This window comes from Anomaloglossus baeobatrachus, unplaced genomic scaffold (genome assembly GCF_048569485.1).
Source record: "Anomaloglossus baeobatrachus isolate aAnoBae1 unplaced genomic scaffold, aAnoBae1.hap1 Scaffold_3539, whole genome shotgun sequence".
Taxonomy (NCBI): Eukaryota; Metazoa; Chordata; class Amphibia; order Anura; family Aromobatidae; genus Anomaloglossus; species Anomaloglossus baeobatrachus.
Window position 1 is genome coordinate 1 of NW_027442898.1, and position 15,024 is coordinate 15,024.

At 46.1% G+C, this 15,024-nt stretch overlaps 9 non-coding genes across 9 annotated transcripts; all 9 read left to right on the forward strand.

Moving 5' to 3' along the window:
• Nucleotides 1–1,374: 1,374 nt before the first annotated feature.
• On the forward strand, nt 1,375–1,565 carry LOC142272609 (U2 spliceosomal RNA). The gene has a single exon (XR_012737439.1). It is a non-coding gene; the product is annotated as a U2 spliceosomal RNA (small nuclear RNA).
• Nucleotides 1,566–2,952: 1,387 nt separating this feature from the next.
• Nucleotides 2,953–3,143, forward strand: LOC142272621 (U2 spliceosomal RNA). The gene has a single exon (XR_012737450.1). It is a non-coding gene; the product is annotated as a U2 spliceosomal RNA (small nuclear RNA).
• Nucleotides 3,144–4,531: 1,388 nt separating this feature from the next.
• On the forward strand, nt 4,532–4,722 carry LOC142272633 (U2 spliceosomal RNA). Its single transcript, XR_012737461.1, has one exon. It is a non-coding gene; the product is annotated as a U2 spliceosomal RNA (small nuclear RNA).
• Nucleotides 4,723–6,109: 1,387 nt separating this feature from the next.
• LOC142272646 (U2 spliceosomal RNA) lies at nt 6,110–6,300 on the forward strand. Its single transcript, XR_012737472.1, has one exon. It is a non-coding gene; the product is annotated as a U2 spliceosomal RNA (small nuclear RNA).
• Nucleotides 6,301–7,687: 1,387 nt separating this feature from the next.
• Nucleotides 7,688–7,878, forward strand: LOC142272652 (U2 spliceosomal RNA). Its single transcript, XR_012737474.1, has one exon. It is a non-coding gene; the product is annotated as a U2 spliceosomal RNA (small nuclear RNA).
• A 1,387-nt stretch (nt 7,879–9,265) lies between these two features.
• Nucleotides 9,266–9,456, forward strand: LOC142272610 (U2 spliceosomal RNA). Its single transcript, XR_012737440.1, has one exon. It is a non-coding gene; the product is annotated as a U2 spliceosomal RNA (small nuclear RNA).
• A 1,387-nt stretch (nt 9,457–10,843) lies between these two features.
• LOC142272611 (U2 spliceosomal RNA) lies at nt 10,844–11,034 on the forward strand. Its single transcript, XR_012737441.1, has one exon. It is a non-coding gene; the product is annotated as a U2 spliceosomal RNA (small nuclear RNA).
• A 1,387-nt stretch (nt 11,035–12,421) lies between these two features.
• On the forward strand, nt 12,422–12,612 carry LOC142272613 (U2 spliceosomal RNA). Its single transcript, XR_012737442.1, has one exon. It is a non-coding gene; the product is annotated as a U2 spliceosomal RNA (small nuclear RNA).
• Nucleotides 12,613–13,999: 1,387 nt separating this feature from the next.
• On the forward strand, nt 14,000–14,190 carry LOC142272614 (U2 spliceosomal RNA). Its single transcript, XR_012737443.1, has one exon. It is a non-coding gene; the product is annotated as a U2 spliceosomal RNA (small nuclear RNA).
• The last annotated feature ends 834 nt before the right edge of the window (nt 14,191–15,024 follow it).

Sequence of the window (15,024 nt, forward strand, 5' to 3'; positions counted from 1 at the left end):
CCAAAAGCAGAACTCAATTCACCTGATTCATATTAGCCCGATTTAATGAATTGGAAGAAAGCATACGTCTTCATATGCACCTCAATTTGGCCCATTCACTTTTCACACTTCCTCCTTTTGTTTTTTATCTTTCACACTTTTGACTTTCTTTATTCATCCAAATAGCAAACTCATCACCACTCAACCTGACCAACTCGGCTATGTCCCCGTGCTGCAGTTCTCTGTCTTATCTAGATCATTTGCAATTGAATGGAATAGATCCCTTTTGGACAAAGTGGATTCACCTGCTGCTGCAGTGACCACAGGTGTGATAACATCTAGAATTGGCATCTGGTGCGATCTCTCCGCTTCCACTCCAAAGAAAGTTACCTGTTTATTCCTATCATGCATTGGTTTTTGGGGTTTTCTTTGAGTAATGATGATCTCTTTAGTAGTCTGTTGGCGCCCTCTCCTGGAGGAATAGTTTGCTTGCTCTTGGACATTCTAAAAGAGAGGTCATGATAGACATTGAGCTTCTGAGCTCAATTGGGGACAGTCATGGGTGATGAATGTTTGCAACCTACTGCGAAGCCTCATACCGCAATATAAGGAACGTCAAATACTAAGAAAGGGCGGCCTATGAAAGAATTACTACTTTCAATAAGTACACTTAAACGGCTAATTGGGAATAGAAAAACTGTAAAAAGCCCTCTGAGAAAGCCCCCCTCTAACCTTTGATAGTAAGCTTTTCTGTAGTCTGCCTGTTGATGTATTTTCCGTTTGAACTGTGCACAACATGAAGAGACGGAACACTGGCGGCTTGTCACAATGCCCCCCGATGACATCACAATAGCGCTGCTGCCTAGAAAACAAGCTGCGCAGAAGAAGTTGTTCTTTGGGTGGGAGGGTGGGCTAGTGGAAGGAGGGGGCAATCTCTTTTTTTCCCGGGTGGTAGGGGGATGACAGGAGAAGGGAAGCGGGTGGTGAGAAAGGTACAGAGGGCAGGGTTTGGGGGCTGGGAAGGAAAGGGAAAAGATTAGGGTTTGGGGATGATGAAAGGGCTTTCTACGGGTAAGGATGGCAAAGGGTGGCAGTGACGGAAAGTCAGGCAACCTGTCCTGTCCGTCTTTTTGTATCGTGAATTGGAAAGACTGCAAGGGGGAGGGGAGTTGCTTGCGCCCTAAAGGAGGAGTTATTCAGATTCATTGCAGTGGGCGGCGGCTGCAAAACGCACCATTCTTCTTGTTTTGGCTCTGCAAAGCAGCCTTTTCAAGGGTTGGCTTGGGTGACAAAATGTCTTGTGTAGGCGTGGGTTTGTCTCCCTCTCGCTCTCTCTCCCTAAGATGTGTCCGGCATAGGCCAGGGTGCCACTCGAGGCCCAAACCAATTCTGGTTATCGCTTCTCGGCCTTTTGGCTAAGATCAAGTGTAGTATCTGTTCTTATCAGTTTAATATCTGATACGTCCCCTATCTGGGGACCATATATTAAATGGATTTTTAGAACAGGGAGATGGAAAAAGAGCTTGCTCTGTCCACTCCACGCATTGACCTGGTATTGCAGTACCTCCAGGAACGGTGCACCCCTTCTTAACCCAGTTTCCAAAAGCAGAACTCAATTCACCTGATTCATATTAGCCCGATTTAATGAATTGGAAGAAAGCATACGTCTTCATATGCACCTCAATTTGGCCCATTCACTTTTCACACTTCCTCCTTTTGTTTTTTATCTTTCACACTTTTGACTTTCTTTATTCATCCAAATAGCAAACTCATCACCACTCAACCTGACCAACTCGGCTATGTCCCCGTGCTGCAGTTCTCTGTCTTATCTAGATCATTTGCAATTGAATGGAATAGATCCCTTTTGGACAAAGTGGATTCACCTGCTGCTGCAGTGACCACAGGTGTGATAACATCTAGAATTGGCATCTGGTGCGATCTCTCCGCTTCCACTCCAAAGAAAGTTACCTGTTTATTCCTATCATGCATTGGTTTTTGGGGTTTTCTTTGAGTAATGATGATCTCTTTAGTAGTCTGTTGGCGCCCTCTCCTGGAGGAATAGTTTGCTTGCTCTTGGACATTCTAAAAGAGAGGTCATGATAGACATTGAGCTTCTGAGCTCAATTGGGGACAGTCATGGGTGATGAATGTTTGCAACCTACTGCGAAGCCTCATACCGCAATATAAGGAACGTCAAATACTAAGAAAGGGCGGCCTATGAAAGAATTACTACTTTCAATAAGTACACTTAAACGGCTAATTGGGAATAGAAAAACTGTAAAAAGCCCTCTGAGAAAGCCCCCCTCTAACCTTTGATAGTAAGCTTTTCTGTAGTCTGCCTGTTGATGTATTTTCCGTTTGAACTGTGCACAACATGAAGAGACGGAACACTGGCGGCTTGTCACAATGCCCCCCGATGACATCACAATAGCGCTGCTGCCTAGAAAACAAGCTGCGCAGAAGAAGTTGTTCTTTGGGTGGGAGGGTGGGCTAGTGGAAGGAGGGGGCAATCTCTTTTTTTCCCGGGTGGTAGGGGGATGACAGGAGAAGGGAAGCGGGTGGTGAGAAAGGTACAGAGGGCAGGGTTTGGGGGCTGGGAAGGAAAGGGAAAAGATTAGGGTTTGGGGATGATGAAAGGGCTTTCTACGGGTAAGGATGGCAAAGGGTGGCAGTGACGGAAAGTCAGGCAACCTGTCCTGTCCGTCTTTTTGTATCGTGAATTGGAAAGACTGCAAGGGGGAGGGGAGTTGCTTGCGCCCTAAAGGAGGAGTTATTCAGATTCATTGCAGTGGGCGGCGGCTGCAAAACGCACCATTCTTCTTGTTTTGGCTCTGCAAAGCAGCCTTTTCAAGGGTTGGCTTGGGTGACAAAATGTCTTGTGTAGGCGTGGGTTTGTCTCCCTCTCGCTCTCTCTCCCTAAGATGTGTCCGGCATAGGCCAGGGTGCCACTCGAGGCCCAAACCAATTCTGGTTATCGCTTCTCGGCCTTTTGGCTAAGATCAAGTGTAGTATCTGTTCTTATCAGTTTAATATCTGATACGTCCCCTATCTGGGGACCATATATTAAATGGATTTTTAGAACAGGGAGATGGAAAAAGAGCTTGCTCTGTCCACTCCACGCATTGACCTGGTATTGCAGTACCTCCAGGAACGGTGCACCCCTTCTTAACCCAGTTTCCAAAAGCAGAACTCAATTCACCTGATTCATATTAGCCCGATTTAATGAATTGGAAGAAAGCATACGTCTTCATATGCACCTCAATTTGGCCCATTCACTTTTCACACTTCCTCCTTTTGTTTTTTATCTTTCACACTTTTGACTTTCTTTATTCATCCAAATAGCAAACTCATCACCACTCAACCTGACCAACTCGGCTATGTCCCCGTGCTGCAGTTCTCTGTCTTATCTAGATCATTTGCAATTGAATGGAATAGATCCCTTTTGGACAAAGTGGATTCACCTGCTGCTGCAGTGACCACAGGTGTGATAACATCTAGAATTGGCATCTGGTGCGATCTCTCCGCTTCCACTCCAAAGAAAGTTACCTGTTTATTCCTATCATGCATTGGTTTTTGGGGTTTTCTTTGAGTAATGATGATCTCTTTAGTAGTCTGTTGGCGCCCTCTCCTGGAGGAATATGTTTGCTTGCTCTTGGACATTCTAAAAGAGAGGTCATGATAGACATTGAGCTTCTGAGCTCAATTGGGGACAGTCATGGGTGATGAATGTTTGCAACCTACTGCGAAGCCTCATACCGCAATATAAGGAACGTCAAATACTAAGAAAGGGCGGCCTATGAAAGAATTACTACTTTCAATAAGTACACTTAAACGGCTAATTGGGAATAGAAAAACTGTAAAAAGCCCTCTGAGAAAGCCCCCCTCTAACCTTTGATAGTAAGCTTTTCTGTAGTCTGCCTGTTGATGTATTTTCCGTTTGAACTGTGCACAACATGAAGAGACGGAACACTGGCGGCTTGTCACAATGCCCCCCGATGACATCACAATAGCGCTGCTGCCTAGAAAACAAGCTGCGCAGAAGAAGTTGTTCTTTGGGTGGGAGGGTGGGCTAGTGGAAGGAGGGGGCAATCTCTTTTTTTCCCGGGTGGTAGGGGGATGACAGGAGAAGGGAAGCGGGTGGTGAGAAAGGTACAGAGGGCAGGGTTTGGGGGCTGGGAAGGAAAGGGAAAAGATTAGGGTTTGGGGATGATGAAAGGGCTTTCTACGGGTAAGGATGGCAAAGGGTGGCAGTGACGGAAAGTCAGGCAACCTGTCCTGTCCGTCTTTTTGTATCGTGAATTGGAAAGACTGCAAGGGGGAGGGGAGTTGCTTGCGCCCTAAAGGAGGAGTTATTCAGATTCATTGCAGTGGGCGGCGGCTGCAAAACGCACCATTCTTCTTGTTTTGGCTCTGCAAAGCAGCCTTTTCAAGGGTTGGCTTGGGTGACAAAATGTCTTGTGTAGGCGTGGGTTTGTCTCCCTCTCGCTCTCTCTCCCTAAGATGTGTCCGGCATAGGCCAGGGTGCCACTCGAGGCCCAAACCAATTCTGGTTATCGCTTCTCGGCCTTTTGGCTAAGATCAAGTGTAGTATCTGTTCTTATCAGTTTAATATCTGATACGTCCCCTATCTGGGGACCATATATTAAATGGATTTTTAGAACAGGGAGATGGAAAAAGAGCTTGCTCTGTCCACTCCACGCATTGACCTGGTATTGCAGTACCTCCAGGAACGGTGCACCCCTTCTTAACCCAGTTTCCAAAAGCAGAACTCAATTCACCTGATTCATATTAGCCCGATTTAATGAATTGGAAGAAAGCATACGTCTTCATATGCACCTCAATTTGGCCCATTCACTTTTCACACTTCCTCCTTTTGTTTTTTATCTTTCACACTTTTGACTTTCTTTATTCATCCAAATAGCAAACTCATCACCACTCAACCTGACCAACTCGGCTATGTCCCCGTGCTGCAGTTCTCTGTCTTATCTAGATCATTTGCAATTGAATGGAATAGATCCCTTTTGGACAAAGTGGATTCACCTGCTGCTGCAGTGACCACAGGTGTGATAACATCTAGAATTGGCATCTGGTGCGATCTCTCCGCTTCCACTCCAAAGAAAGTTACCTGTTTATTCCTATCATGCATTGGTTTTTGGGGTTTTCTTTGAGTAATGATGATCTCTTTAGTAGTCTGTTGGCGCCCTCTCCTGGAGGAATAGTTTGCTTGCTCTTGGACATTCTAAAAGAGAGGTCATGATAGACATTGAGCTTCTGAGCTCAATTGGGGACAGTCATGGGTGATGAATGTTTGCAACCTACTGCGAAGCCTCATACCGCAATATAAGGAACGTCAAATACTAAGAAAGGGCGGCCTATGAAAGAATTACTACTTTCAATAAGTACACTTAAACGGCTAATTGGGAATAGAAAAACTGTAAAAAGCCCTCTGAGAAAGCCCCCCTCTAACCTTTGATAGTAAGCTTTTCTGTAGTCTGCCTGTTGATGTATTTTCCGTTTGAACTGTGCACAACATGAAGAGACGGAACACTGGCGGCTTGTCACAATGCCCCCCGATGACATCACAATAGCGCTGCTGCCTAGAAAACAAGCTGCGCAGAAGAAGTTGTTCTTTGGGTGGGAGGGTGGGCTAGTGGAAGGAGGGGGCAATCTCTTTTTTTCCCGGGTGGTAGGGGGATGACAGGAGAAGGGAAGCGGGTGGTGAGAAAGGTACAGAGGGCAGGGTTTGGGGGCTGGGAAGGAAAGGGAAAAGATTAGGGTTTGGGGATGATGAAAGGGCTTTCTACGGGTAAGGATGGCAAAGGGTGGCAGTGACGGAAAGTCAGGCAACCTGTCCTGTCCGTCTTTTTGTATCGTGAATTGGAAAGACTGCAAGGGGGAGGGGAGTTGCTTGCGCCCTAAAGGAGGAGTTATTCAGATTCATTGCAGTGGGCGGCGGCTGCAAAACGCACCATTCTTCTTGTTTTGGCTCTGCAAAGCAGCCTTTTCAAGGGTTGGCTTGGGTGACAAAATGTCTTGTGTAGGCGTGGGTTTGTCTCCCTCTCGCTCTCTCTCCCTAAGATGTGTCCGGCATAGGCCAGGGTGCCACTCGAGGCCCAAACCAATTCTGGTTATCGCTTCTCGGCCTTTTGGCTAAGATCAAGTGTAGTATCTGTTCTTATCAGTTTAATATCTGATACGTCCCCTATCTGGGGACCATATATTAAATGGATTTTTAGAACAGGGAGATGGAAAAAGAGCTTGCTCTGTCCACTCCACGCATTGACCTGGTATTGCAGTACCTCCAGGAACGGTGCACCCCTTCTTAACCCAGTTTCCAAAAGCAGAACTCAATTCACCTGATTCATATTAGCCCGATTTAATGAATTGGAAGAAAGCATACGTCTTCATATGCACCTCAATTTGGCCCATTCACTTTTCACACTTCCTCCTTTTGTTTTTTATCTTTCACACTTTTGACTTTCTTTATTCATCCAAATAGCAAACTCATCACCACTCAACCTGACCAACTCGGCTATGTCCCCGTGCTGCAGTTCTCTGTCTTATCTAGATCATTTGCAATTGAATGGAATAGATCCCTTTTGGACAAAGTGGATTCACCTGCTGCTGCAGTGACCACAGGTGTGATAACATCTAGAATTGGCATCTGGTGCGATCTCTCCGCTTCCACTCCAAAGAAAGTTACCTGTTTATTCCTATCATGCATTGGTTTTTGGGGTTTTCTTTGAGTAATGATGATCTCTTTAGTAGTCTGTTGGCGCCCTCTCCTGGAGGAATAGTTTGCTTGCTCTTGGACATTCTAAAAGAGAGGTCATGATAGACATTGAGCTTCTGAGCTCAATTGGGGACAGTCATGGGTGATGAATGTTTGCAACCTACTGCGAAGCCTCATACCGCAATATAAGGAACGTCAAATACTAAGAAAGGGCGGCCTATGAAAGAATTACTACTTTCAATAAGTACACTTAAACGGCTAATTGGGAATAGAAAAACTGTAAAAAGCCCTCTGAGAAAGCCCCCCTCTAACCTTTGATAGTAAGCTTTTCTGTAGTCTGCCTGTTGATGTATTTTCCGTTTGAACTGTGCACAACATGAAGAGACGGAACACTGGCGGCTTGTCACAATGCCCCCCGATGACATCACAATAGCGCTGCTGCCTAGAAAACAAGCTGCGCAGAAGAAGTTGTTCTTTGGGTGGGAGGGTGGGCTAGTGGAAGGAGGGGGCAATCTCTTTTTTTCCCGGGTGGTAGGGGGATGACAGGAGAAGGGAAGCGGGTGGTGAGAAAGGTACAGAGGGCAGGGTTTGGGGGCTGGGAAGGAAAGGGAAAAGATTAGGGTTTGGGGATGATGAAAGGGCTTTCTACGGGTAAGGATGGCAAAGGGTGGCAGTGACGGAAAGTCAGGCAACCTGTCCTGTCCGTCTTTTTGTATCGTGAATTGGAAAGACTGCAAGGGGGAGGGGAGTTGCTTGCGCCCTAAAGGAGGAGTTATTCAGATTCATTGCAGTGGGCGGCGGCTGCAAAACGCACCATTCTTCTTGTTTTGGCTCTGCAAAGCAGCCTTTTCAAGGGTTGGCTTGGGTGACAAAATGTCTTGTGTAGGCGTGGGTTTGTCTCCCTCTCGCTCTCTCTCCCTAAGATGTGTCCGGCATAGGCCAGGGTGCCACTCGAGGCCCAAACCAATTCTGGTTATCGCTTCTCGGCCTTTTGGCTAAGATCAAGTGTAGTATCTGTTCTTATCAGTTTAATATCTGATACGTCCCCTATCTGGGGACCATATATTAAATGGATTTTTAGAACAGGGAGATGGAAAAAGAGCTTGCTCTGTCCACTCCACGCATTGACCTGGTATTGCAGTACCTCCAGGAACGGTGCACCCCTTCTTAACCCAGTTTCCAAAAGCAGAACTCAATTCACCTGATTCATATTAGCCCGATTTAATGAATTGGAAGAAAGCATACGTCTTCATATGCACCTCAATTTGGCCCATTCACTTTTCACACTTCCTCCTTTTGTTTTTTATCTTTCACACTTTTGACTTTCTTTATTCATCCAAATAGCAAACTCATCACCACTCAACCTGACCAACTCGGCTATGTCCCCGTGCTGCAGTTCTCTGTCTTATCTAGATCATTTGCAATTGAATGGAATAGATCCCTTTTGGACAAAGTGGATTCACCTGCTGCTGCAGTGACCACAGGTGTGATAACATCTAGAATTGGCATCTGGTGCGATCTCTCCGCTTCCACTCCAAAGAAAGTTACCTGTTTATTCCTATCATGCATTGGTTTTTGGGGTTTTCTTTGAGTAATGATGATCTCTTTAGTAGTCTGTTGGCGCCCTCTCCTGGAGGAATAGTTTGCTTGCTCTTGGACATTCTAAAAGAGAGGTCATGATAGACATTGAGCTTCTGAGCTCAATTGGGGACAGTCATGGGTGATGAATGTTTGCAACCTACTGCGAAGCCTCATACCGCAATATAAGGAACGTCAAATACTAAGAAAGGGCGGCCTATGAAAGAATTACTACTTTCAATAAGTACACTTAAACGGCTAATTGGGAATAGAAAAACTGTAAAAAGCCCTCTGAGAAAGCCCCCCTCTAACCTTTGATAGTAAGCTTTTCTGTAGTCTGCCTGTTGATGTATTTTCCGTTTGAACTGTGCACAACATGAAGAGACGGAACACTGGCGGCTTGTCACAATGCCCCCCGATGACATCACAATAGCGCTGCTGCCTAGAAAACAAGCTGCGCAGAAGAAGTTGTTCTTTGGGTGGGAGGGTGGGCTAGTGGAAGGAGGGGGCAATCTCTTTTTTTCCCGGGTGGTAGGGGGATGACAGGAGAAGGGAAGCGGGTGGTGAGAAAGGTACAGAGGGCAGGGTTTGGGGGCTGGGAAGGAAAGGGAAAAGATTAGGGTTTGGGGATGATGAAAGGGCTTTCTACGGGTAAGGATGGCAAAGGGTGGCAGTGACGGAAAGTCAGGCAACCTGTCCTGTCCGTCTTTTTGTATCGTGAATTGGAAAGACTGCAAGGGGGAGGGGAGTTGCTTGCGCCCTAAAGGAGGAGTTATTCAGATTCATTGCAGTGGGCGGCGGCTGCAAAACGCACCATTCTTCTTGTTTTGGCTCTGCAAAGCAGCCTTTTCAAGGGTTGGCTTGGGTGACAAAATGTCTTGTGTAGGCGTGGGTTTGTCTCCCTCTCGCTCTCTCTCCCTAAGATGTGTCCGGCATAGGCCAGGGTGCCACTCGAGGCCCAAACCAATTCTGGTTATCGCTTCTCGGCCTTTTGGCTAAGATCAAGTGTAGTATCTGTTCTTATCAGTTTAATATCTGATACGTCCCCTATCTGGGGACCATATATTAAATGGATTTTTAGAACAGGGAGATGGAAAAAGAGCTTGCTCTGTCCACTCCACGCATTGACCTGGTATTGCAGTACCTCCAGGAACGGTGCACCCCTTCTTAACCCAGTTTCCAAAAGCAGAACTCAATTCACCTGATTCATATTAGCCCGATTTAATGAATTGGAAGAAAGCATACGTCTTCATATGCACCTCAATTTGGCCCATTCACTTTTCACACTTCCTCCTTTTGTTTTTTATCTTTCACACTTTTGACTTTCTTTATTCATCCAAATAGCAAACTCATCACCACTCAACCTGACCAACTCGGCTATGTCCCCGTGCTGCAGTTCTCTGTCTTATCTAGATCATTTGCAATTGAATGGAATAGATCCCTTTTGGACAAAGTGGATTCACCTGCTGCTGCAGTGACCACAGGTGTGATAACATCTAGAATTGGCATCTGGTGCGATCTCTCCGCTTCCACTCCAAAGAAAGTTACCTGTTTATTCCTATCATGCATTGGTTTTTGGGGTTTTCTTTGAGTAATGATGATCTCTTTAGTAGTCTGTTGGCGCCCTCTCCTGGAGGAATAGTTTGCTTGCTCTTGGACATTCTAAAAGAGAGGTCATGATAGACATTGAGCTTCTGAGCTCAATTGGGGACAGTCATGGGTGATGAATGTTTGCAACCTACTGCGAAGCCTCATACCGCAATATAAGGAACGTCAAATACTAAGAAAGGGCGGCCTATGAAAGAATTACTACTTTCAATAAGTACACTTAAACGGCTAATTGGGAATAGAAAAACTGTAAAAAGCCCTCTGAGAAAGCCCCCCTCTAACCTTTGATAGTAAGCTTTTCTGTAGTCTGCCTGTTGATGTATTTTCCGTTTGAACTGTGCACAACATGAAGAGACGGAACACTGGCGGCTTGTCACAATGCCCCCCGATGACATCACAATAGCGCTGCTGCCTAGAAAACAAGCTGCGCAGAAGAAGTTGTTCTTTGGGTGGGAGGGTGGGCTAGTGGAAGGAGGGGGCAATCTCTTTTTTTCCCGGGTGGTAGGGGGATGACAGGAGAAGGGAAGCGGGTGGTGAGAAAGGTACAGAGGGCAGGGTTTGGGGGCTGGGAAGGAAAGGGAAAAGATTAGGGTTTGGGGATGATGAAAGGGCTTTCTACGGGTAAGGATGGCAAAGGGTGGCAGTGACGGAAAGTCAGGCAACCTGTCCTGTCCGTCTTTTTGTATCGTGAATTGGAAAGACTGCAAGGGGGAGGGGAGTTGCTTGCGCCCTAAAGGAGGAGTTATTCAGATTCATTGCAGTGGGCGGCGGCTGCAAAACGCACCATTCTTCTTGTTTTGGCTCTGCAAAGCAGCCTTTTCAAGGGTTGGCTTGGGTGACAAAATGTCTTGTGTAGGCGTGGGTTTGTCTCCCTCTCGCTCTCTCTCCCTAAGATGTGTCCGGCATAGGCCAGGGTGCCACTCGAGGCCCAAACCAATTCTGGTTATCGCTTCTCGGCCTTTTGGCTAAGATCAAGTGTAGTATCTGTTCTTATCAGTTTAATATCTGATACGTCCCCTATCTGGGGACCATATATTAAATGGATTTTTAGAACAGGGAGATGGAAAAAGAGCTTGCTCTGTCCACTCCACGCATTGACCTGGTATTGCAGTACCTCCAGGAACGGTGCACCCCTTCTTAACCCAGTTTCCAAAAGCAGAACTCAATTCACCTGATTCATATTAGCCCGATTTAATGAATTGGAAGAAAGCATACGTCTTCATATGCACCTCAATTTGGCCCATTCACTTTTCACACTTCCTCCTTTTGTTTTTTATCTTTCACACTTTTGACTTTCTTTATTCATCCAAATAGCAAACTCATCACCACTCAACCTGACCAACTCGGCTATGTCCCCGTGCTGCAGTTCTCTGTCTTATCTAGATCATTTGCAATTGAATGGAATAGATCCCTTTTGGACAAAGTGGATTCACCTGCTGCTGCAGTGACCACAGGTGTGATAACATCTAGAATTGGCATCTGGTGCGATCTCTCCGCTTCCACTCCAAAGAAAGTTACCTGTTTATTCCTATCATGCATTGGTTTTTGGGGTTTTCTTTGAGTAATGATGATCTCTTTAGTAGTCTGTTGGCGCCCTCTCCTGGAGGAATAGTTTGCTTGCTCTTGGACATTCTAAAAGAGAGGTCATGATAGACATTGAGCTTCTGAGCTCAATTGGGGACAGTCATGGGTGATGAATGTTTGCAACCTACTGCGAAGCCTCATACCGCAATATAAGGAACGTCAAATACTAAGAAAGGGCGGCCTATGAAAGAATTACTACTTTCAATAAGTACACTTAAACGGCTAATTGGGAATAGAAAAACTGTAAAAAGCCCTCTGAGAAAGCCCCCCTCTAACCTTTGATAGTAAGCTTTTCTGTAGTCTGCCTGTTGATGTATTTTCCGTTTGAACTGTGCACAACATGAAGAGACGGAACACTGGCGGCTTGTCACAATGCCCCCCGATGACATCACAATAGCGCTGCTGCCTAGAAAACAAGCTGCGCAGAAGAAGTTGTTCTTTGGGTGGGAGGGTGGGCTAGTGGAAGGAGGGGGCAATCTCTTTTTTTCCCGGGTGGTAGGGGGATGACAGGAGAAGGGAAGCGGGTGGTGAGAAAGGTACAGAGGGCAGGGTTTGGGGGCTGGGAAGGAAAGGGAAAAGATTAGGGTTTGGGGATGATGAAAGGGCTTTCTACGGGTAAGGATGGCAAAGGGTGGCAGTGACGGAAAGTCAGGCAACCTGTCCTGTCCGTCTTTTTGTATCGTGAATTGGAAAGACTGCAAGGGGGAGGGGAGTTGCTTGCGCCCTAAAGGAGGAGTTATTCAGATTCATTGCAGTGGGCGGCGGCTGCAAAACGCACCATTCTTCTTGTTTTGGCTCTGCAAAGCAGCCTTTTCAAGGGTTGGCTTGGGTGACAAAATGTCTTGTGTAGGCGTGGGTTTGTCTCCCTCTCGCTCTCTCTCCCTAAGATGTGTCCGGCATAGGCCAGGGTGCCACTCGAGGCCCAAACCAATTCTGGTTATCGCTTCTCGGCCTTTTGGCTAAGATCAAGTGTAGTATCTGTTCTTATCAGTTTAATATCTGATACGTCCCCTATCTGGGGACCATATATTAAATGGATTTTTAGAACAGGGAGATGGAAAAAGAGCTTGCTCTGTCCACTCCACGCATTGACCTGGTATTGCAGTACCTCCAGGAACGGTGCACCCCTTCTTAACCCAGTTTCCAAAAGCAGAACTCAATTCACCTGATTCATATTAGCCCGATTTAATGAATTGGAAGAAAGCATACGTCTTCATATGCACCTCAATTTGGCCCATTCACTTTTCACACTTCCTCCTTTTGTTTTTTATCTTTCACACTTTTGACTTTCTTTATTCATCCAAATAGCAAACTCATCACCACTCAACCTGACCAACTCGGCTATGTCCCCGTGCTGCAGTTCTCTGTCTTATCTAGATCATTTGCAATTGAATGGAATAGATCCCTTTTGGACAAAGTGGATTCACCTGCTGCTGCAGTGACCACAGGTGTGATAACATCTAGAATTGGCATCTGGTGCGATCTCTCCGCTTCCACTCCAAAGAAAGTTACCTGTTTATTCCTATCATGCATTGGTTTTTGGGGTTTTCTTTGAGTAATGATGATCTCTTTAGTAGTCTGTTGGCGCCCTCTCCTGGAGGAATAGTTTGCTTGCTCTTGGACATTCTAAAAGAGAGGTCATGATAGACATTGAGCTTCTGAGCTCAATTGGGGACAGTCATGGGTGATGAATGTTTGCAACCTACTGCGAAGCCTCATACCGCAATATAAGGAACGTCAAATACTAAGAAAGGGCGGCCTATGAAAGAATTACTACTTTCAATAAGTACACTTAAACGGCTAATTGGGAATAGAAAAACTGTAAAAAGCCCTCTGAGAAAGCCCCCCTCTAACCTTTGATAGTAAGCTTTTCTGTAGTCTGCCTGTTGATGTATTTTCCGTTTGAACTGTGCACAACATGAAGAGACGGAACACTGGCGGCTTGTCACAATGCCCCCCGATGACATCACAATAGCGCTGCTGCCTAGAAAACAAGCTGCGCAGAAGAAGTTGTTCTTTGGGTGGGAGGGTGGGCTAGTGGAAGGAGGGGGCAATCTCTTTTTTTCCCGGGTGGTAGGGGGATGACAGGAGAAGGGAAGCGGGTGGTGAGAAAGGTACAGAGGGCAGGGTTTGGGGGCTGGGAAGGAAAGGGAAAAGATTAGGGTTTGGGGATGATGAAAGGGCTTTCTACGGGTAAGGATGGCAAAGGGTGGCAGTGACGGAAAGTCAGGCAACCTGTCCTGTCCGTCTTTTTGTATCGTGAATTGGAAAGACTGCAAGGGGGAGGGGAGTTGCTTGCGCCCTAAAGGAGGAGTTATTCAGATTCATTGCAGTGGGCGGCGGCTGCAAAACGCACCATTCTTCTTGTTTTGGCTCTGCAAAGCAGCCTTTTCAAGGGTTGGCTTGGGTGACAAAATGTCTTGTGTAGGCGTGGGTTTGTCTCCCTCTCGCTCTCTCTCCCTAAGATGTGTCCGGCATAGGCCAGGGTGCCACTCGAGGCCCAAACCAATTCTGGTTATCGCTTCTCGGCCTTTTGGCTAAGATCAAGTGTAGTATCTGTTCTTATCAGTTTAATATCTGATACGTCCCCTATCTGGGGACCATATATTAAATGGATTTTTAGAACAGGGAGATGGAAAAAGAGCTTGCTCTGTCCACTCCACGCATTGACCTGGTATTGCAGTACCTCCAGGAACGGTGCACCCCTTCTTAACCCAGTTTCCAAAAGCAGAACTCAATTCACCTGATTCATATTAGCCCGATTTAATGAATTGGAAGAAAGCATACGTCTTCATATGCACCTCAATTTGGCCCATTCACTTTTCACACTTCCTCCTTTTGTTTTTTATCTTTCACACTTTTGACTTTCTTTATTCATCCAAATAGCAAACTCATCACCACTCAACCTGACCAACTCGGCTATGTCCCCGTGCTGCAGTTCTCTGTCTTATCTAGATCATTTGCAATTGAATGGAATAGATCCCTTTTGGACAAAGTGGATTCACCTGCTGCTGCAGTGACCACAGGTGTGATAACATCTAGAATTGGCATCTGGTGCGATCTCTCCGCTTCCACTCCAAAGAAAGTTACCTGTTTATTCCTATCATGCATTGGTTTTTGGGGTTTTCTTTGAGTAATGATGATCTCTTTAGTAGTCTGTTGGCGCCCTCTCCTGGAGGAATAGTTTGCTTGCTCTTGGACATTCTAAAAGAGAGGTCATGATAGACATTGAGCTTCTGAGCTCAATTGGGGACAGTCATGGGTGATGAATGTTTGCAACCTACTGCGAAGCCTCATACCGCAATATAAGGAACGTCAAATACTAAGAAAGGGCGGCCTATGAAAGAATTACTACTTTCAATAAGTACACTTAAACGGCTAATTGGGAATAGAAAAACTGTAAAAAGCCCTCTGAGAAAGCCCCCCTCTAACCTTTGATAGTAAGCTTTTCTGTAGTCTGCCTGTTGATGTATTTTCCGTTTGAACTGTGCACAACATGAAGAGACGGAACACTGGCGGCTTGTCACAATGCCCCCCGATGA